The 22,271-nt window shown below is 47.5% G+C and overlaps 1 long non-coding RNA gene across 1 annotated transcript; it reads right to left on the bottom strand.

The window, feature by feature from the left end:
• Window positions 1-6,377: 6,377 nt before the first annotated feature.
• On the bottom strand, window positions 6,378-13,031 carry LOC121477161. The gene is made up of 3 exons (XR_005984117.1): window positions 9,354-13,031; window positions 7,684-7,787; window positions 6,378-6,698 (listed from the first exon to the last, which is right to left on the bottom strand). It is a non-coding gene; the product is annotated as an uncharacterized LOC121477161 (long non-coding RNA).
• Window positions 13,032-22,271: the final 9,240 nt, after the last annotated feature.

The following is a 22,271-nucleotide window of genomic DNA, read 5'->3' as shown; positions in this document are numbered from 1 at the left end:
TTACGTTATGGATATTTTATCACAGGAAAAAACAAAAAAAAATAAGCAGCAGAAATAGAACATATTTATCAATTTTGGAGTCATTGCATGGCGAAAGTCTGCAGGTGTATATAGGGCCCAGAATGAGCTTCGAGGTGTCTAGTGACGCAGGATTCTCCTTTTTTGTAGGGCCAGTTTCCTCAATGCTGGTCTCAGGGTGAAGCTCGTACTTGCCGGACAAAGATCTGCAAAGCGCTCATCAGTGGTGACCCCAGCGGCCTCTAGGGCCACCCAGGCTGTTCCTTATTCACTGGGCTGCTCCCTGGAGTCTAAGCCTCCAGCTCTTATCTTCCGTTGAAAGCCAGGAGAGAATTTCAGGAACGAAGCTCAGGACGCGACTACTGAGCCAACACACGATCACGTTTGCCTAGAAAAGGGTCAAGGAGCCCAGAAGTGGCTCCACAGCCCTTAGCAAAGCACAGAAGGAGCTCAGTCCGGGGCTCCGACTCGGCTGCTCGGCCGGCGGGTAGGGGAGGACCCTCCAGGCCTCAGCGTGGAGCCAGAGCCGCACCCCCGGGAGAGCGCACGGGGGCGCGGGTTCAGTCTGCCCCTGTGCCCACCCGGGTCTGCAAAACCTCACGGCTCGATCGGCTCGATCGACAGGCTGCCCTAGGAGCTGCTCCATGCTAGTTTGGCCGTCCTGACCCCAAACAGGATTAAGGCACACGTTTGGGCAGTTGAAGGCCAATGTGGCGGCCTCACAAGGACCAAGACCCAGACTTTTTTTTGTTTTTTTTAACATTTTATTTATTTATTTGAGAGAGTGAGCAGGAGCAGGAGCAGGGGTGGGGACGAGGGGCATCGACGGAGGTGAGAAAGCCGACTCCCCGCCGAGCGGGGCAGGCCTGCAGGCTCCATCCCGTCCCGGATCCTGACCTGGGCTGCAGGCGGGCGCCCACCCAGCCGAGCCCCCGGGAGCCCCCAGCCCGTTGCCCTCACTGCGACCCCAGGGTGTGGTCCTTGTCATCAGGACCCAGGACGTCTAACTGTATTCAGCAGCAACCCCCGAAAAAGGGGAAGAAGAACATGCGTTTTCCCTCTAACGTCACAGCCCCCAAGTCGCCGACCTGCTCTGCTCCCACCCAGACCCTGGGCGCCCCGAAGCGAGGGCGTCTGCGAGCCGGGATGGGTTCTGAGCGTCTGCATAAGCCCCCGCTAACCCCTGCTAGAATTCTGGGGTTTGCTTGATGAAGGAAAATCGCTGGAGCTCCCGGAGGCTGCCGTTCCTCCTGCCTGGGGTGTTGGGGGCTGCTCACGCTCCCCGGGGCGGGGGTCCCCTGGGTCGTGGGCATCCCGGCCCAGCAGGGGTCTTCGTCTTGGGTCCACCTTTCGGTCGAGGGTCTTACACGCCTGCCGCGCTGTGCGCTCCGTCTGAGCCACAGGTGGCTGTGCTCTGAGATGACCGGTCACCACCCAACCCGGGACATCCGCCTGCGTTCCTGAGCCTGCGGGACATGATAGGGCTCCTCTGCACGCGAGCCCCCTGGCCATGAGGGGAATGGGATACGACTTGCCCTCGCGCTGTGTCCCACGGCGGGTGTGCACACTTGACAGCAAAATTCAGCGAGGAGATGACTGTCCTCACTTTGCCACGAGGTCCCAGAGGCTCCGAGGTGGTGATCTTCCTGGTAAGCCGGCAGCACGAGTGGGATAGTGCACTTCCTGCCGATACAAATCGGGGCAGCCGAAGGGTTTTAGAGAAATTCAGGAAATCTATAGCGGAGAATCAGCCACCTGTGGCCGGATTAGGAGGAGACTGACGCCACGGGACAAGGCCTCCTCGGTCTTGGCTGGCGAACGTGTCAGGATTTTCCGGAGAACGGGCCCGTGTGACGTGTGTACAGAGGGAGGGACGGAGGAAGTCAGAGTGAGCGTGAGGTGATGGGGCGAGCGACAGAAACGACAGAAAGGACAGAAAGACAGAAACGTGGCTTCAGGAGTGGGCGGGCGAGCTCGGGGAGGCTGGCGAGTGGGGCCGCAGGCCGGGCGCCGCGCTCAGGTCTGAAGGCGCTTTGGAGGCAAAATTCCTTCCTTCTTGGCAGACTTTGTCTTTTCCTTCTCACGTCTTCGATGGCCGGGTGAGGCCACCGGCTCACGGAGGGTCTGCTGAGGTGCGCGGTCCCCGGGAGAACCCGCCCCGCGGCCGAGCGTCTGAGCGCTGTGCTGGCCACGGACGCGCGGGCCCGGCCCGGAGGAAGGCAGGCGGCCTCGGTGGGCCTCGAGCGCCCGACCACTCGGTTTGCCTTTACCAAGTTATCAAATTATGAAACGTGCGTCAGGGCACCTGAGGCGCAGCAGGTGCTCAAATCATCATTTCCTTTGTCTGTATTTTTTTTAATTTTTATTTATTTATGATAGTCACAGAGAGAGAGAGAGCGAGGCAGAGACACAGGCAGAGGGAGGAGCAGGCTCCATGCACCGGGAGCCCGACGTGGGACTTGATCCCGGGTCTCCAGGATCGCGCCCTGGGCCAAAGGCAGGCGCCAAACCTCCGCGCCACCCAGGGACCCCTCCTTTGTCTGTAAAAAGCCTTTGAAGCCGCTGAGAAACCGAGGAGCACGGGCAGAGCGACGCTCACGGAAACTGTCTTCGGCCGTAAGGACATGAAGTATGAAGAGGGGACCCGGAGGAGGGCTGTGAGCCGGACATCCGCCGCTGTGGGTCAGCGTGAGGGACGAGATGAGTCACTCGCTGCGTGTCAGGCACGTACAGATGCTTTATTTATTTATTTTTGCTGCCAAATTTTTATTTAAATTCTAGCCAGTTAGCGTATGGTGCAATATTGGTTTCAGGAGTAGAATCCACTGATGCATCCCTTACCTGCAACAGCCGGGCTCAGCACGGGGCCCTCCTCATCCCCACCTCCCACGCCCTCCCTCCGAGGCCCCTAGTTGCTTCTCCATAGCTGAGCCGCTGATGGTCTCCTTCCTCCTGTCCCTTCCCGCCCCCCCTTCCCCTATGATCATCTGTTTTGCTTCCTAATTCCGCAGATAAGCGGGATCATATGATACAAATATATGTTTCAGATACATTATCTTATTTAGTGCTCATAACCGCCGTATAAAGTAGGTATGTCTCGACCAATGAAGAACACAGACGTTCCCCCCTACCCCATCCCAAATGAAATTGCCCAAACCTTATGACTGAGAAAGGGTGGAGATGCCATTCAAACCCGAGTCTTCCAATTCCAACCACTACTATTATTAATGAGGGTGGTGGCTGCAGAAATAAAAAGGAGGGGGACAGAGTCCAATAACATGGTGAAATGGAAAGAATTTAGCAATTAATCAGATGGCAAAGATAACTGCAGGATTTTGAGTCTCGATAGATTGTTTTTGTGGGAGCAAACTGTGGACTTTTAGGAAAAATAAGGGTAGTCCCTAGAAGCTGGTTTTGGAAGAGTCAGAGATTTTTGGATTCATTCAAGAAATATTTACTTAATGATGTCCGTGTGCTAGGCCTTGTTCTAGACTCTGGGGTTCCATCCGTGGACAAAACAAAGATTCCGGTCCCTGCACGTTCCGGCCTGGACAGATTATAAATAAGTAAACTGCAGTTCACGCCAATGATAAGTGTTGTGGAGAAAAGTAAAGTGGGGAAGGGGGCGCGCAAGGTAGTCAGGAAAGTCCCCACTGAGAAGTCACTTAGGTGAAGACCTGCAGGAGGATGCAAGTGTCGTGCAGGAGGTGGGGGTGAGCGTTCCAGGCAGGAAGAGCGAGGGCCTCGCCGAGGAAGAGACAAGGTCCAGGGCCATACAGATGCGAAGAAATCTGGCTTTCTTCTGTGGGCCGTGGGGTGCCCTGGAGAGTAGGGTGCCCTGGAGGGTGGGGTGCCCTGGGGGGTGGGGTGCCCTGGGGGGTGGGGTGCCCTGGAGAGTGGGGTGCCCTGGAGAGTAGGGTGCCCTGGAGGGTGGGGTGCCCTGGAGAGTAGGGTGCCCTGGAGGGTGGGGTGCCCTGGAGGGTGGGGTGCCCTGGAGAGTAGGGTGCCCTGGAGGGTGGGGTGCCCTCGGGAGTGGGGTGCCCTGGAGGGCGGCGTGCAGAGCCCCGGTAGGACGCGGAAACCACTGCTGTGGCTGCTGCGCTGGGAAGCACAGAGCGCAGAAGCGGTGCGGGTGGAAGCCGGGACACGGGGACTGGGGCCCACGAGGCAGGGAGAGTTGGTGGGGTGGGGCCGGCGGAGGGAGCACACGGGAGAGCAGACTGCACAGATTTGGAGGACATCGGATTCGTTGACGGGCTGCGAGGTGGGGGTGGCCGTGTTAGGGTAGGGTTAGGGTCTTTGTCCTTGCGCTGGTAATTTCTGACGGTTCTTAGAAACCTGAGGACAGAGCGTAAGCAAGCGGCTGAGGCCCCGGAGGGACAGGGAGCTTCACCATGTCCCCTGGGCCCGGCGTCCCCTGCAGCTGTCCTCTGGGGTCCAGTGCGCTCGCCCCTGTGCACCTGCCGCTCCTCCTGTGCTCAGCCACTCTGCGCCGATGCTCCCGCAGCAGGTGTCCACGCCACCCCTCGGCCCCCACAGGTGTCCACGCCAAGTGTCTGTGGACACGTGTGGCTTCCAGACTCAAGGGTTTTCACATTTAGAAGCCTCAGGTGTGGGGCGCGGGGGCAGCTCAGGGTGTGACCCCCCATTGCCGGGGTCGTGGCCCGCCTGGGGCTCCAGGGCCTGGGGACCCCGCTTCTCCCCGCCTGCCTGTGCACACACCTCTCGCTCTGCCAAATAAAGACCCCAAACCCTCGAAAGCAGCAGCGGCAGCCCCAGCAGCAGCAGCCCCCGTGTTAAAGGTCGTGCCTGTGCCCCCTCGGCCTTCGCTCCCTACAGGGAGGCTGTGACCAGATTGCAGCACCTGGCTGGTTGGGGCTTGTACGGTGTCACCACAGAGCACAGGGACCGGCCGTCCTGGGGACCGACCATCCCACGGACGGGCCATCCCGGGGACCGGCCATCCCAGGGACCAGCTGCAGGGCTCTGCGGGGCTCTGCGGTCCACACCCGCCTGGAGCCGTCGGGGGTCCCCCTTCCTCTCCCTTTGCCCCCATCCCCCGTCCCCTCCCCCCTCCTCCCGGCCCCTCACCTGCCCGCCAGGCCTCGGCCTCCGCCCTTCTGCTGCCCCAGCCGGGGCTCCTCGCCCGCAGGTGGCCGGCTCCCTGCTGGCGTCTCCCTCCCTCCCGCCGCCGAGACACATCTCAGGGCCCAGCTCCCGGGGAGAACCGTCGGCTGAATTCAGTTATGGAGGTAAATAGGCACATGTATCCTCTCTCTCATCTCTCCATCTGATCGCGCCTTTTCTAAAAGTTTCATAAGTTTTTATAAGTTTGTGACTTTTCAAAGCTTTTGACTTTAAAATTAGACCAGCACAACCCACAGGGTATGAAAATCAGGTGTTTTTTTTTCACCCGTGTTTGCACTGCTCTCGATACTCACCAATGAATAATTTCAAGCCGCAATGATCTTGGATAGTTTGACATTAGGTCAGATAAACTTTACCGTTTACCCGCTTGCCTGGCAAACTTTATTTTTTTTTTAATAGTGCAAAGGTAAACTCAAATTCAGCCCGGGCCAAATCTCAAAGTCATGCATCGGAAAGTCATGATTTTTTTTCCCCTTATGTTTATTTTTGGCTATCACACTTCGGACCATTAGGCAAATGCCCGTTGCCCTTTTACCAGCGCCAGCACTTGCTCAAGGAGACCGTAACAGGTGAGAGTATTTAGTAGAATAAAAAAGAATTCGGGGCTTTTGTATTTTCTAAGCTAGGCTAGGTCCACTTGCTGAGACTTTGCACGGTTGGAGCTACGTCCCCAAGGTCGCCGCACGACTCGAGCACATTTCAAGGCTGAAGTGTGGACTTTTAACTCCGTTTTAAAACGACTGCTGTCCCGAGGATGTGCATGAGGAGGAATACGTCTACCTGAGGAGGAAAAGGGGTCAATTATAAGCTGTATCCTAAAATAGGTACAGCTGAGAGCTCCCCCACCCTTTTTTTGGTTCACTTATTAAAATAGCCCACTAGCTTGAAACAAAATACTTGATCATCTCAGGTATGTCAACAGCCAGGTAACAGGGTAGGGTTTGTTCTTTGTCTATAACGTATCAGTTTTGCAACGAGCTGTCAGAGCTTGAGCAACATCGTAGATGAGATACTTTGCTGTCCCGGAGGACTTAAAATTTAGGCCTTGTATTATTAGAACTATTGAGCGATGACGTAGAGGTTTAAAATAAGAATTTCCCGTTGACAGCTATGAAATGACATAGGCTGGCACAGCAACGTGTTGAAATACACATTTAAGTTCCAACAAAAGGAAAGCGACTCACAAAAAACGTTTTAGTAGTTTCTCGAAATCCGGTTTATTGAAATTGCCTTGAAATATTTCCGTACCCGAGAAAAGAAGGGCGGGAAGTCAGGACGTACTTTAAGCCATAGTTGACCCACGGTCTGAGTATATACATTGTCATTTCACACACACACAACATCTCTGTCGTGCCAGAGATTTTTACTTAAACTTTGCCCTTTTCTCGAGTGAGGGTTACAGATGGGTAAGAGGAATGGGGTGTCGCGGCGGCTTCCAGGCCCTTCCTGGGGAAGAACATGGCAATCATCTGTAGCTGGAACTCCGGGGGCCGGGGGGGTGCTTGCTGCTGCGGGAGTTTGCGTAGCCTGATCTGCGGAAAGGAGCAAACTGTCAGATCTGAGCGGCTGATAGATCTGAGAATTCTTTATGAAAGCGAAAACGGTCCTCCTTAAAGCATCAACGGATCTTGTTGGGTGCATTAGTGAGAAAAACCAAGTGCACCTGAACTTCATTTTTCCATCAGTAAAGATCCAATGGATTAAAGAGAGACGCGCATTTGATCTGGGTTCTTTCCAAAAGATATCGAAAATATCATTTCAATATTGACATGGTTCTACGTAAACAAATTCTCCTGCGCGGCCGAGCCTGACTCCCAGCAGTGAGAATATTGCCAATGAAATGATAAGGCCGTTGCGAGTGCTATAGGTAAGAGCAGGGCCCGTGCTAACTCGGACCGGGTTGAGGGTTCCCGTGTGGAGTTGGAAGAGGGGGAATTAGGTAGATGAAATAATTTAAAGAAAGAGAAAGACTTGTGTAGATCAGGCTTAACTACAGGTGATGGGAAAGATCCAAGGAAAGGGAGAAATACGCAAGAACAAGGCCAAAAGAAAGAAGAATGTGCATGCTCCCTGGTGGAACTCTGGGAGTCAAAAACTGTGATTTGAAAAAAAAAAACAAAAACAAAAACCAAAACTGCAATTTGTAGATATATGTACACGAACGTGCAGATGTGTAAGGTGAACTGGATGACTGAGTCAAGTGCTTTGGTAACAATAGAGAAAAAAAGACAAACCCTGTAATCAAGGGGTATACATTGTATAAATTGGCTAAATTCGTTTAATTATTCATTTCTTTATTCTACACGACTTGTATGGTCTTGGGCTGTATTTTGAGAGGGACTCTGAACTGAAATTACATTTCACAGATTTGAAAATTAAAACCACAGGACATCCATTGACATCAAAAGTCACAGAATTGCTACATGAACAGCAAAGAGGCTCAGTCATATTCATGGGGCAATTATGTGCTCAGGGCACCGAGCGGAGGGATCAACACAGCTGCGGGGTCTGACCCACCTTTGAACTGCAGCTCTTCAATCCCCGTTTGGGACACTTGGAGCCTCCCCGATGTCTCCTTTCCACGTGATTCCTCTTCCTGGAGTATTAACTACTCAGGGTGGCTGTAAAGATTGTGAAATATAAGTATTTGTAAAGCCCTAAGCATGGTGATCCCCACAGAGACTTTGAAAAAGGATACAGCCCCTTCCTTCCGTTATACACCCCTGCACATAGCACCCCTCCCACATTTACTTCATTTTATTTTTATTTATTTTTTTCATTGACTTCATTTTATTTTATTTATTTTTTTAAAGATTTTATTTATTTATTCATGAAAGAGAGAGAGAGAGAGGCAGAGATACAGGCAGAGGGAGAAGCAGGCTCCATGCAGGGAGCCCGACGCGGGACTCGATCCCAGATCCTGGGATCATGCCCTGAGCCAAAGGCAGACGCTCAACCGCTGAGCCCCCCAGGCCTCCCTCATTGACTTCATTTTAAAGAAAATATTTAGGCAGAGGTTTATATGAAATGCTTTTTTTTTTTTTTGCCTATTCATTTCAAAACTATCTGCATGGTGATAGTAATAGGTCGGTATAACACAATAACGGATTGTGCTTGAGCTTTTTGTTTTATTGTGGGATTGACTGGTGCCCACATGATATATGGTATGTGTGAGGCAGATGTTAGCTCTAGGTATTTTTATATCTATGAAATTCTGCTAATATTTTTTATTTTTTATGTAAACATGGTTAATTTTCTTATAAAATACATATTTGTCTTTTTTTTTCTTATTGTTGCTTCAGAAATCAAGTACCTCACCTAAAGCTCCTGGTATTGCCATGCCAATGGCAATGTTTATTGCCAACCAGAAATTCTTGCAACTGAAATCAGAAATCCAGTGATCCCCACAGACGTATCTTTTGGAAGTCAAGGTCTTTAGTTAATAATATATGAATAATACAAATGGATATTTGTGGTCAAGTTTCAATGGTTTGACAGAGATTTTTCTCAATGTCACTAGTTTGAGAATGCTTTGGTTATGATAAAAACTACTTTTAATGATAAACATAATAAACTATATTTTCCAACTCATGAAACAGAGAAATAGTGTCATTTACATTTAAAATTTTTGAGACTGGGGCACCTGGTTGGCTCCACGGTTGAGCATCTGCCTTTGACCCAGGGTGTGATCCTAGGATCCAGGATCGAGTCCCGCATCGGGCTCCCTGCATGGAGCCTGCTTCTCCCTCTGCCTGTGTCTCTGCCTCAATCTCTGTCTCTCATGGATAAACAAATAAAATCTTTAAAAATAAAATGAAATATTTGAGACTATAGTGCACATTCATAAACTACTGACCATTGTCCAAAATGATGATCTGGCTAATCAGATGAGTCTTTAAAAGCGGCCACACCGATATTTTTTTAAATTGATTAATTAATTAGTTAACTTATTTATTTTGCCACGTCAACATTTTAGTGCCAAACGGAAGTTTAGTAAAAAATTTTCTACTAAAACGTATTTTATTACCACAGTAGACTCGTTACACATATAAAAATACTTCTTCATAATTATTATGGAAGAGATTGGGAGACATCACTACTAGTTTCATTTTTTTTCTAACAAAATAAGAGCCACCAGTTTTTCAGCATCAACTAGTTGCCAGGCACACGCTAAGCACCACACGTACCTTCTTCCTAATCTTGGCAATAGTCCCGCGGTGATGGAGACTGCTGGTTGCCCTCTCAACACAGCGCAGCCACTGTGCAGATAAGAGTGGCCAAGTGACACGGTTGGCCAATCCGATCTAAGAGGAAATTATCAGGAGTGGTGCCAGAAAATCTCTTTTTAGAGCGCGTCCAGCTCAGCTGACATGCTTTCTTTTCTTCTTCCCATGGCTTCTGCCAATGCAAACCTACAATACTTGAGGTGAAATAGCTAATTACCAGTTGACAAGCACACATTAAGATTGGCTGAACAAGAAAACAGAGAAAGCTCCGTGTTCTTAATGACATTATAAAACTCGGAGCGGACACATGAGGCCTTCCTGGACTGCCTACCCCTGGTATAGATGATAAAAATAACCTTTGTTTTTCAGGTTTCTTATTCATAGATGAATGCAACCCTCAGCTGATTCACCTGCACAGAAAATGTTGACCTTTCGGTGTCTGAGAGGAGGCGACCCAGCTGGTGGAAAATAGGATAATAATTGGATGCATAGGTATCAGAATCGGTAATGATCGGGTTTAAAACTGCTTTGGGAACTTTGGATTAGAAGTGCTGTGTATCATGGGGAAGGCACAGAATAGTGGGTTATTTAGACGTGCCTCTTAGTTTAATTTCAGTTTAATAAATTTTTTACCTGGGGCAAGTGTCTTTACGTATCTTTAATACAAGAGAATTGCATTAGCTTATTTTTAAGATTCCTTATGGACAGAACTATCAAATGCTGTGCATGTTGGCCTATAATCAAGCAACAGCAACAGTCTGGTTCCCAACTCTTATGAAGAGTAGCGAGCGAGACATGTTCTCGGTGCAAAATTGAATACATAGGAGCCATATTATCCATCCTAATCAGACAGGTAGTAGTATACTCTGTACTGAGGTTTCACATAGAAGTGCTGAATGGGGTCACTAAAAGAACACGGACTCCTGTCTTGAATTTTGCTTTTCTAGACAGATTGTGGGTTTTTTTTTTTTTTTGGAAAGAATGAACAAAAGTGCTATACGAGTACAATAGAGAGTAGAGTAAAAGCGTTCTCATCCACACTGGTAGCGTTGGTGAGTTGAAAAAGTCAATTAAAGCACAGAAAAGAGAAAACCATGCTACAAACCTTAAACTTTTAATTTTAATCTAAGTTACATTCCCTTTGTCGATCTTTTGAAGTGCAAAATACTTGCAGGTTTTTACTTTTTCTAGGCTGTTTCCTTGCTTACATCTAATTTGAAAGAAATTTTGTCCGTGACTTGTTTACATTCCATTGGTTTACGTAATAATTAATTAACATGATTACAATGATACAAGTTCAACTGGTATAGAGGGGCTTGAGGAAGCAACTACCCAAGCATGGAACTTGCAAAGAGGGGAAGTTCACGATTATATTTATTTATTTATTTATTTATTTATTATTTATTTATTTTTCACGATTATGTTTAAAGGGAATTCTGGGAGGCCTGGATGGCTCAGTGGTTGAGCATCTGCCTTTGGCTCAGGGCACGATCCCAGGATCTGGAATCGAGTCCCACATTGGGCTCCCTGCATGGAGCCTGCTCTCTGCCTCTCTCTCTGTGTCTCTCATGAATAAATAAATAAAACGTTTAAAAATAAAATAAGATAAAGGGAATTCTACTACCTTTGAGCACCTGCCATGCTGTGGGCCTGTTTTAAAGAGGGAACAAGGAGCATCATTTAATCTGCAAATTAAGTAGATGTCATGAGAGCTCCTATGTGCCCATCATTAATGATAGATATTGCATAATAAGATGTTAAGATATTTTATTCACTGTTTTAGAACATGAGTCTTTGGAGACTACTGAACTGAATATTAAAATGACATTCTCACTAATATCCTAGAAGCTCTCGCCCCCTTATCCTTTCCATCTTGTATGTTTTTTTTTTAAAGATTTTATTTACTTAGAGAGACAGCGAGCACAGGTGAGGGGACAGATGGAGAGGGAGAAGCACACTCCCCTCTGAGCAGGGAACCCACTGTGGGGCTCAATCCCAGGACCCCAGGATCATGACCTGAGCTGAGTGAGGGCAGATGCTTTACCGACTGAGCCACCCAGGTGCCCCTACATCTTGTTCCTATGAGCAAATCCCTCCCTCATAAGAGATTTTGTTGATTGTCTCCTTGTGGTTTTCCCGTGTATCCGAGTCTCCACCCTGGTTTCCTGCTGGTATCCTGGTTCCTCCGGTCTTCACAGGGATTGGAGCCCTGTCCCTAAGCATCAATCCCCACGAATGGGTCAACGATAACTCCTGCCAGACTTGCCCAGAATTATGCCTCCGAATTCAGATCCAAGTTCTGGTTCTCTTCTGCTTTGTGACTTTGAACTACGTTCATGAATATTCCTTGGTCTCCCAATTCCTTCCCTGAAAAATTAAGAACACTTGGCCAGCAGGTTTGTTTGAAGATTAAATGGTCATGGGAAGCTCTAGCAGAGTGTCTGACGCAAGCAGGCAATGAAATGTTTGTTTTCTTCCCATTTCCTCGAGGCCAAGAACATTATTTGGTCTTCGCCTATTCGCATCACCTTTCTGACTCGGAGCTCTGACCACTTACAGGAATGCTTGCTGAATCTTTACGAGGTCACGCACCTGCCTGCCAGGATCTTGGCCCGTTAAGAGCCCAGATGACCTACTTACTTGTCCATACTGTCTCCTATTCGCACTAAAGGGATTTCCCTGGAGCACTCAGCTTAGCCCTGGGTCTCCCTGGTCACTTTTGGTGGCCATCCGTTTCCTATAACTCCGTCAGCATCCTTCCTCTCCACCTCTGGGCTTTTCTATAATCGATTCTGCCCTTCGACATATACACATTAAACATTTAGTACTATGCACTGGCGTGTTAGGGTTCTCCAGAGAAACAGAACCAGCAGAAAAAGGAGAGAGAGATGGAGAGACAGAGAGTAAAGAATTGGCTCACATAATTATGGAGGCTGAGAAGTCCTCAGATCTGCAGCCAGCAAACTGGAGGCTCAGGAGAGCTGACGGTGTAGTTCTAGTCCATGAGACGGCAAGCTCAAGACCCAAGAAGAGCCAGTGTTCCAGTGTTGAGTCTGACCACAGGCAGCAAAGGACCGAAGTCCCGGCTGGGTGCCGTCAGGCAGGAGGAGGAGTTCCCTCTTACTGATGGGAGGTTAAGTCTCCGTTCTAGTCACGTCTTCCATTCGATGAGGCCCACCCGCTTTAGGGAGGGTCATCTGCTTTCCTTGGTCTCCCCATCCAAATGTTTTTTTTTTTTAATAACAAATTTATTTTTGATTGGTGTTCAATTTGCCAACATACAGAATAACACCCAGTGCTCATTCCGTCAAGTCCCATTTGAATGTTAGTCTCGTCCAAAAACACGCGCGCGGACATACCCAGAACAACCTTTGACCCTATATCTGGGCACCCCAAGACCTAGTCAGGTTGACACATAAAATCAACATTGCATTGGGCCCTGTGCTAGGCATTGTGCATATTCTTGTCCTATTTCCGGTCTCAGAGACGTCAGTGCCCTTTCTTGCACATCCCAATATCCCCAGCTATGCTCTTGACCCGGTCCTTCCTGATCCTGAGACCCACCTTACCTCTCTCGCACCTTCAGTTTTCCTCTGCTCTTTCTTTTTTTTTTTTTAATATTTTTTTTAATTTTTTTTATTTATTTATGATAGTCACAGAGAGAGAGAGAGAGAGAGAGAGAGAGAGTGGGGGAGAGAGGGGGAGAGAGGGGGAGAGAGGGGGAGAGAGGGGGAGAGAGGGGGAGAGAGGGGCAGAGACACAGGCAGAGGGAGAAGCAGGCTCCATGCACCGGGAGCCCGACGTGGGATTCGATCCCGGGTCTCCAGGATCGCGCCCTGGGCCGAAGGCAGGCGCCAAACCGCTGCGCCACCCAGGGATCCCCTCCTCTGCTCTTTCTTTACCTAAAAACTTGTGTGAGTTTTTCCTTTACCTTACAATAAAGGTTCTCTTTGATCCTTGGAACTACCACCCCACCCTCTTTATCAGTGCAAAGAGAGAAGTTTATATTTTCTGTCTTCAATTGACTAGAATCCCTGGTGATCTAACTTACCTTATTTCTTCTCTCTCTCTATTCTTTTAACAAGAACCTTATAAAAGCCAACAATGGCTTTCTCAGATCTAATGGTGTTTGTTCAGTCTCCACTTTATCTGATGGTTCAGTAACTTTTGAAAAAGTGTATTCTCCTTTCTAAAATTCTCTTTTCTCTGTACTTTGGCCAAATTGAGTTCCTGATTGTCCGCCTTCTTTCTTGTGTTTGTTTCTTTTTCTTGTCCTGTCCTCTTAGGTAAATGTTCTCATAGCATTTTGAACTTCTTTTTTAGACATTTATCAAATTCGACTCCCTGTTTTAATTATTTCTATAGGACAGGTTTAAAAGGGAAACACCTCGTCGTACCACCCATTCTTCTTCCTGGCTTTATTTCTCTCCAGAGCATTTATCACTATCTGATATAATTTATAGTTTACATATTTATTGTCTCCCTCTCTCCTTCCCCACCATGAGGGCAGGGATTTGGGACTATTTGCTCACTAGCATATCTCCAACATCCAGAACAGTAGGTAGTATTTGAATAACAGTTGTTGAATTATTATAAGGATTCAGGTATAGGGCTGCTCAATGGATCATTATTTGCAAAAGTAAAACTCCTGGAAATAAACAAAATATCTACTAATAAGAGGAAAATAAGTCAAGATACATCCATAGCATGGAATATTGTACATTTATTAAAAGCCATTCTTAAAAAAAAAAAAAGCCATTCTTAAAAATTATTTAATGGAAAAATACTCACATTGTATTAAATAGAAAAAAAGCAGGATAGAAAAAGACCTCATTTTTTGTTTTTTTAATATAAAGGAGAAGATACTGGATAGTGAGATTAAAGTGATTTTTATTTTTCTGTTATTTTCATATTTTGTACATTTTTGACACATCCTTTTACATAAAATTTGAAGATAAAAAACTGTAAAGGGATCCCTGGGTGGCGCAGCGGTTTGGCGCCTGCCTTTGGCCCAGGGCGCGATCCTGGAGACCCGGGATCGAATCCCACATCGGGCTCCCTGCATGGAGCCTGCTTCTCCCTCTGCCTATGTCTCTGCCTCTCTCTCTCTCTCTCTCTGTGTGACTATCATAAATAAAACAAACAAACAAACAAACAAACAAAAAACAGTAAAGCTTTGAAGAAAAAAATGCTTCTTCATTCAGTTGCTATAGTCTATTCTTCCCTAGTCTGAATTTTTCACTTCAATTAGAGATACAGTTTGCACTTCTCTTTTGGCACTGATTATATTTTGCTTACTATTATGTATCTTTATGTCCTCTACTAGGCCCTGCACTTTCTAAAGCCAGATAGCATGTCTTATTTATAATTTTCAATGCATACAACACCTATCTACATTCAATAACTGAAATAAAAATTATTTAAAATGGTTTAATAGCCGGGAATAATACGTAGTGTTAGTTGCTTAGGGAAACCGTCAAATTATGTAATTTTTAAATACTCTGCTCTGATGTCCTTCATGACTGCCTTCAAAACACACTCAGGTTTAGGGACGCCTGGGTGGCCCAGTGGTTGGGCATCTGCCTTCGGCTCAGGGCGTGACCCTGGGGTCCCGGGATGGAGTCCTGCATCGGGCTCCCCAGAGGGAGCCTGCTTCTCCCTCTGCCTGTGTCTCTGTGTCTCTCATGAATGAATGAATGAATGAATGAATGAATGAATAAATAAATAAAATCTTTAAAAACAACAACAACAAAACACTCAGGTTTAAAGCTATTTTAGAACGAGGACTGTAGCAAGTGTTTTTAGGGTTTGGCCTACCTCTCTGCCACACTTACTTATAATTTTTTTTAAAGTTGTTGGTACTTACATGAAAACTTCTGCTTCTGGATTAAATGATAGTAGATTTTAGAGACTGACACTAAATTAGTTAGGTGTGATTAGTGTAGCAAAGACCAAATGATACAAATGGATCAAAACACAAGTTTATTTCTTGTTCCTAAGGTGGGTGTTCTCTGTTCGTTGGCAGGTTTTCTCCACATATTTAGAGTCACAGTGACTCCCATCTTATGGCTTCCTAGGCTACACATGTCCACTGGATGTTAATCGTATTTACTAATCTCTGCCTCTGGTACTTAGGTTGTAAGTTCAGTGAGGTCATAGAAATGCCAGATTCAGCAAATAAAAATACAGGATACCAGTTAAATTTGAATTTCAGATAGACAACATGTAATTTTTTAAGTATATGTTCCATGTAATACTTGTGATTACACATTCCATGTAATTTGTAATAATATTTGTAGTATCACTAAATTTGTAATATCACTAAACAATTATGCGTTATCTGAGATTCTGAGTTAATCGTGAGTCCTGTATTTTATCTGGCAACTCTCTGGGGGGTAGGGATTAGGTCTATCTCATTTAACACTAAATCCCTAGAATCTAAAATAGTACCTATTGACTTTAACATAAAGAAGTCTCTCAATAATATTTCATGAATAACTGAACCTGTATCAGGGAAGAATACTCAGTAGAACGGTGCTATTAATAAGATTATATATTGGGCAGCCTGGGTGGCCCAGCGGTTTACTGCCTGCCTTCAGCCCCGGGCGTGATCCTAGAGACCGGGGACCACGTCGGGCTCCCTGCAGGGAGCCTGCTTCTCCCTCTGCCTGGGTCTCTGCCTCTCTCTCTCTCTGTGTCTCATGAATAAATAAATAACATTAAAAAAAGAATATATACTAAGTATCAGCAAAGTATCACTAATAACACTTGTGATGAATCACAATAGGAAGCATCAGCAGAGAATAGTCATGAACAGATAAGCCTTTCCCAGGGACCAGCATTTCAAACCACAAACGCTCTCCTCAGCTTCAGGGAAGTAAGTGGGTGCAGTAGGTCTCCCCCTGGAGCTCCTCTCGGCTGTCGGACCCTCTTCTCAGGTCCCTGCCCAAGTGTCCCTCTCCCTGAGGCCTCTCCTGCTCTCCGCATCTAGAGCCCTCCTCCTTTTGCAACACTGCTCCTTCCCGGCCTTCTTCGTCCTCGGCACCCAGGAGTGACCGCGGCCCAGGATGACGGTGGGTCACCATCCGGGAGTGACCGTGGCCCAGGATGACCGTGGGTCACAGTCTGGCAGTGACCGTGGCCCAGGATGATCGCAGGTCACAGTCCGGGAGTGACCGCGGCCCAGGATGACCGCGGCCCAGGATGACCGTGGGTCACCACCTGGGAGTGACCGCGGCCCAGGATGACCGTGGGTCACCGCCCGGGATGACCGCGGCCCAGGATGACGGTGGGTCACCGCCCGGGATGACCGCGGCCCAGGATGACCGTGGGCCACCACCTGGGAGTGACCGCGGCCCAGGATGACCGCAGCCCAGGATGACCGTGGGTCACCATCTGCGAGTGACCGTGGCCCAGGATGACCTGGGTCACCACCCGCCTCCCGGCCAGGAGGTCAGCCTCCCCAGCGGGCCTTCCCCCACCTTGGCTCCCCGCTGGACTCCCGGCTCCCCACAGGTCAGGGATTCGAGGAACAGCGCGGGTTCCCACGGGCGTCTACAGTTGGCGGCAGTGTGACGAGTCTCAGTGACACCAGGCGGGCTCGTGTGGCAGGAGCCTGGCCTGTGTCCGCCCGGCGGCACCTCCAGGGCTTCAGGCCTCCGCCCACGTCCCCCACGGCCACCGCATGTTTCCTCCCGGGGTCGTCCTGGAAGGTCAGCTTGGTCTCCCGCACATTCTGGTCGTTCTTTCCAGTTGTCACCGACGGTTATCTTTCTAGAAGGGGGATCTAATGCTCTCAGCCCCCTACCCCAGCACTACGGCCCGCCACCCAAAAGCGACGTCCACCAGCCGCGAGGGGCCCGTGGGGCCTCCCTGGGGCCCGGCCTCAGGCCCCGGCTGCGCACACCGTCCCCCCCTCGGAGTCTGGCAGCCTCGGGGTCACTTCGGGGGGGTCAGCGGCTCTGCCTTCGGCGCTCATGGAGCCCTCAATGGGACTGTCCCGATTCTAAAATGTCCATTTCCTTCTACTTCCACCCTCTACAGCCGGGACTCAGCTGCCACAGGGCGGCTCAGTGCTGTCACCAGAGGGCCGTGGGACCTGGCTGTACTTGCGCGACGTCGCGGCCCTTCCTGGTGGCCTGCCGAGGCAATGGAAAGTCCTAGACATCTCAGTCAACCAGCCACTTAAAGGGAGGCCCTAAGTCCTGGTGGCGGTCTGAAGGCGTCTTCCCTGCCATGATCAAGACAGCCTGAGCACCAAGACTCGTGGATGAGGGATCCCTGGGGGGCGCGGCGGTTTAGCGCCTGCCTTTGGCCCAGGGCACCATCCTGGAGACCCGGGATCGAATCCCACGTCGGGCTCCCAGTGCATGAGCCTGCTTCTCCCTCTGCCTGTGTCTCTGCCTCTCTCTCTCTCTCTGGTGACTATCATAAATAAATAAAAATTAAAAAAAAAAAAGACTCGTGGATGAGCACGCCCCAGGGCTCAGTAGGCTGAGTGTCACGCTTAGCTCATAATCTCGGACCATGAGACCGAGCCCCACGTTGGCTCTACGCTGGGCCAGGAGCCTGTGTGCGCTTCTCTTTGACCCTCTCCCTCTGCCCCTCCTGTCTTAAAAAAAAAACAAAACAAAAAAACCCCCCACAAACCCCAAATACTTGTAGATTAAAAGCCAATGGTTTGGAAGAAAGTACTGAAGACAATAGTGGAATTTTCTCTTACAACATGTCCCATTATTAAAGCTCCTGGTTGGTACCATTCAATGCATCGTGGAAAAATTCTAATTGGGAAAAATCATTGTGTCATAGTTTAGCACTTTTTCCAGTGTATTTCTTAGAACCTGTGGTGTCTCAGAATTGATGAAACACGCACATAGCCTCGCATTTTCAAGTCCTTCCTCTAGGACTGGTCCTATCGTGTTTGCTGACTTATCGTAATCGTGTAGTCTCCTCGTGTTTGTCTCCTGTCTCCCCATTAGGTCACAAAGTCTCTATGACCTACCACGGTGCCTGTCACATAGTAGGTGTACAATTAGCACTTACCGAAAGGATTACTGCAGCGTTCGTGATCTTTAGCTGGAGAAACTGTTCCACTGCGATTCCAATTCTCAACTTGGTGGCAACCACTTTCAAGACTGATCTTGAATCATCTGAGGCTTCAACTGCTATTGTGAAATAATCTTTGTTGGAGAGCTCTAATTTCTTTTTAATAATACTCTCTTTGTAGCATTTTTTTTTCCTGAGGATCGATATATTAGAATGACCAAAATCCAATCTCCTTACATATATAATATCCAAATACATTCTGCTGCATAATTCCACATCTAAATTTTTAGGTTTTTTTTTTTTTTTTAATGTTCTCAACCTGTCAACATCATGGACTACTGTGATCTCAGAGAATAAAGCAGAGAGCTGAGGAGATAGTAATACAGCCAAAAAAAAAAAAACTTTGTTAGGTTACATAGGAGGAACATTGGGTTCATCTGATTACTCTGTTCAGATGGCACATCCAGATACCATCAGCCAAGTCCTTGGCACATAATTATTTTCGAACAGTGTTATCCTGCTTAATTGGTTTAAAATAATTTAAAAGGGCTCTGGTTGGCTCCTACAAATGAATCTAATTCATCAGTTCTTAATTGTTAAAAGAGCCCCATTTCAACAATTTAGGCTACTGTGGAAGCCAGTCACCACTCTTTCAGAGGCTTTCGTATAATTTATTCGTTCCCTTTTAGATCGAGCCATAGCATTTAGGCAGGGCTCCTTTACAAACAGCAACAAAGAGCAAATTTTCTCCCACAGGCCTCCCCTGACCAATGTCCTCCGGGGGAAATCTGCCCTAATCCCCGAGACTGCACCAGCACAGGGTTTAGCACACACGACTTCAACTCGTTTCCCCCCCAGCACTGCAAGAGCACACAGTTTTTTTTTTTTCAGTTGAGTCTGATGAAATAGTTGGCTTGCGCTTAGGGGCCATGTTTCAGAAAAATAAGCCTGCGTATAGCCAGAATCTTTCCACCGTCACTGAGATTGGGTGAAGAGATTCATATTTCCCATCCCATGCTTATTCCGAGGCCTAACCTCACTGAAGGGAACAATGGAAATCTCTGACGCTATTTAGTTTTCTCTTTTTAATTTTTGTCGAACATGGCTGAATTCAAGCAATTTAAATAAGCGTATGATACAAAAAATCCACTGGTGTCACATTCATAGCCCCCCACCCCCCGCTTTAGTTTGCAGATTTATTTTAGAAGTTCTTTTAAGAAACGTAATAACTCAGGGTGTGTGAGTTTTTAAAGTTATTTATTGAGGACTACTGGATATCGACATACACATTATTTTTACACTTTAAGCGTATAGTTCTTAGTCTTATTTACAAGATTCACCTGAAGAGCTTTTTAAAAAATGGGATGACGGGGCCTGTCCGAATTCTCCTGAATCACTTTCCTGTGGGTATGGGGATTTGGCACATCTATTAAATTATTTCTGAACTCTGCGGGCAATGCTGATGTGCATCTCCTATCCAGAACCACTGCTTTAAGCCATCATCCACCAACAGCTTCAACCAGAGTCACTAAGAATAAACCTGGCCTATTTCACAATTTTGTCTGGGGACCACTCGTCAATGCTTCCTGGCTTCTGATTGCCTCTTGATTTGCTGCCCATGTATGTCCTGATTTCTCTCCTGTTCTGCCTCAGGGCCTTGCCTTCCAGCACTTCTGGGCTTCTGAACTGGAAACCTGCCCTTTGATCTCAGGTGCCGTCGCCCAGGTTCTGGTTATATGCTCCGGGTTGGCTCCCTGGACTTGGCTCTCCTGATTTTTGCATCGAGGCCTAGGTCTACCAAACAGCTCCTCTTAGGACAATCTGCCAACTCCACTGAGTCAGGGAAGAGCCATCATGTCTCCATTGGAAATGATTTCAAGTAACTCTAACGGGGAAGATCATTATTAATGCATGGTCCTCTACTTCAGTAGTCGAGTTTGATTCCCTTCAAACACTGCTTTGTACTTAGCACGCCCGCTAAAAACTGCACTTTATATGGGGAAAAAAAAAATCCTTAGCCTGGAATTAAGGCCCTCTGCTGTCTAGATCTGACCTGCCTTTCGGATCTTGCGCCATTCTTCATGTTCCTGTGCGCCAGCCTAGCTGAACTTCACTGTTGCCCCAGGAAGTCACTGGCAATGCTGTGCTAACATCCTTTCTTCACTACATTTTCAACGTCTAAGAGGACTTTTTCACCAGGAGCTTCCTCTTCCTTTACCTACGTACCCAAATTTAACTCAGTCCTTGAAGCACCGTTTCTCAAACCTCAGTAATGCCAAGGACATTCTTGTCATTCTAGAGAACGCATGCTAGGATAGGCAGGGGTCCACGGACCAGCTGGAAAAGCCTGGATACAGCAAAGCTAAAGACTAATCCCATGAAAATCTTTCCATTGTAAAGTATCACCTTGAAACAAAAAATGCTGTCTTTATAACAATTTGTAGAGTCGTTAGAATGAAAACACAAACTGTTGACTATCAAAGAACTCTGATCTTATCTCCAGATCTGGGATTTCAGTTTGAGAACAGGGCTTTAAGGAACATAGAAGTGTACTGTCCCTGATTATGTTCATCACCCAAGGGTAATACGTTTTTCTCTTCTCTGAATTATTTAGTTTCTAATCACTCTCTGCCTTGAAGTAGCTAATAATATAGATGTAATATTTTTCTAAAAAGAAAAAACCCATAAGCTTTTTGAAGGCAGGGTACACACCTTTTAATCATTTTTAACTCCACCCGTCCTCTGCAAATAACGGACACAGACCTGCACTCTGTTGTATTTTGTGGTCCAACTCTCTTAAAAATCTCTTGCCCTTCTATGGTACATACGGAACAGGAGGAACAGGAGATCACTGAAATAGCCCTACTGTAAATTAACAAGAACTTCCGAGGTTGTCCTAAGGATCAGGAAAAGGCCAAGTTATGAAGCTCAAGTTTTTTTTTTTTTTTTTTTTTTTAAAGATTTCATTTATTTACTCATGAGAGGCACAGAGAGAGAGGGGCAGAGACACAGGCAGAGGGAGAAGCAGGCTCCACGCAGGGAGCCCGACGTGGGACTCGATCCCCGGTCTCCAGGATCACGCCCTGGGCTGAAGGCGGCGCTAAACCGCTGAACCATCCAGGATCCCCAAGGTTTTTTTTTTTTTTTTTAAAAGTGCCACCAAGGTCTGTTTCGGGTGAAGACTAATAAGCCCATTTCATGACATGATCAGGAGGTGAATAAGAATTTCAGGATAAAAACATAAAATCAAGATGCAAATTTTTTTAGGAATAAAAAAAAATCTATATTCAATTTTTTTCAGGATTTAAAAAAAATAAAAATCGAGATGCAAATTTTTCCAGGATTAAAAAAAAAGATAAAATCGAGATGCAAATTTTTTCAGGATTAAAAAACAGAAAATAAAATCGAGGTGCAAATTTTTTCAGAATTCAAAGAAAAAAATAAAATCGAGATGCAAATTTTTTCAGGATGAAAAAAAACCAAATAAAATCAAAATGCAAATCTTTTCAGGATAGAAAAATAAAATCGAGATGCAAGTTTTTTCAGGATGAAAAAACAGAAAATAAAATGGAGATGCAAATTTTTTCAGGATAGAAAAATAATAAAATAAAATCGGGACGGCAGGGCGGCAGGAGAGGGCCTGGACCCGTTCCTAAGGGAGGTCGGCCTGGGGCACGGGGGGGGGGGGGGGGGTCACCCCGCGGCCCGGGACCCGGCTGCGCCCCCGCCCCCGCCCCCGCCCGGAATCCGGGGCGGCCTCCAGGCAGCACCTGCGCGGGCGGAGCTCGGCCTCTCCGCCGAGGAGCAGCCAAGCTCGGGTTCCCGGGGCGCCGC

The sequence above is a fragment of the Vulpes lagopus genome, chromosome 16 (genome assembly GCF_018345385.1).
Source record: "Vulpes lagopus strain Blue_001 chromosome 16, ASM1834538v1, whole genome shotgun sequence".
Lineage (NCBI taxonomy): Eukaryota > Metazoa > Chordata > Mammalia > Carnivora > Canidae > Vulpes > Vulpes lagopus.
This window is presented reverse-complemented; position numbering and strand designations above follow the sequence as displayed.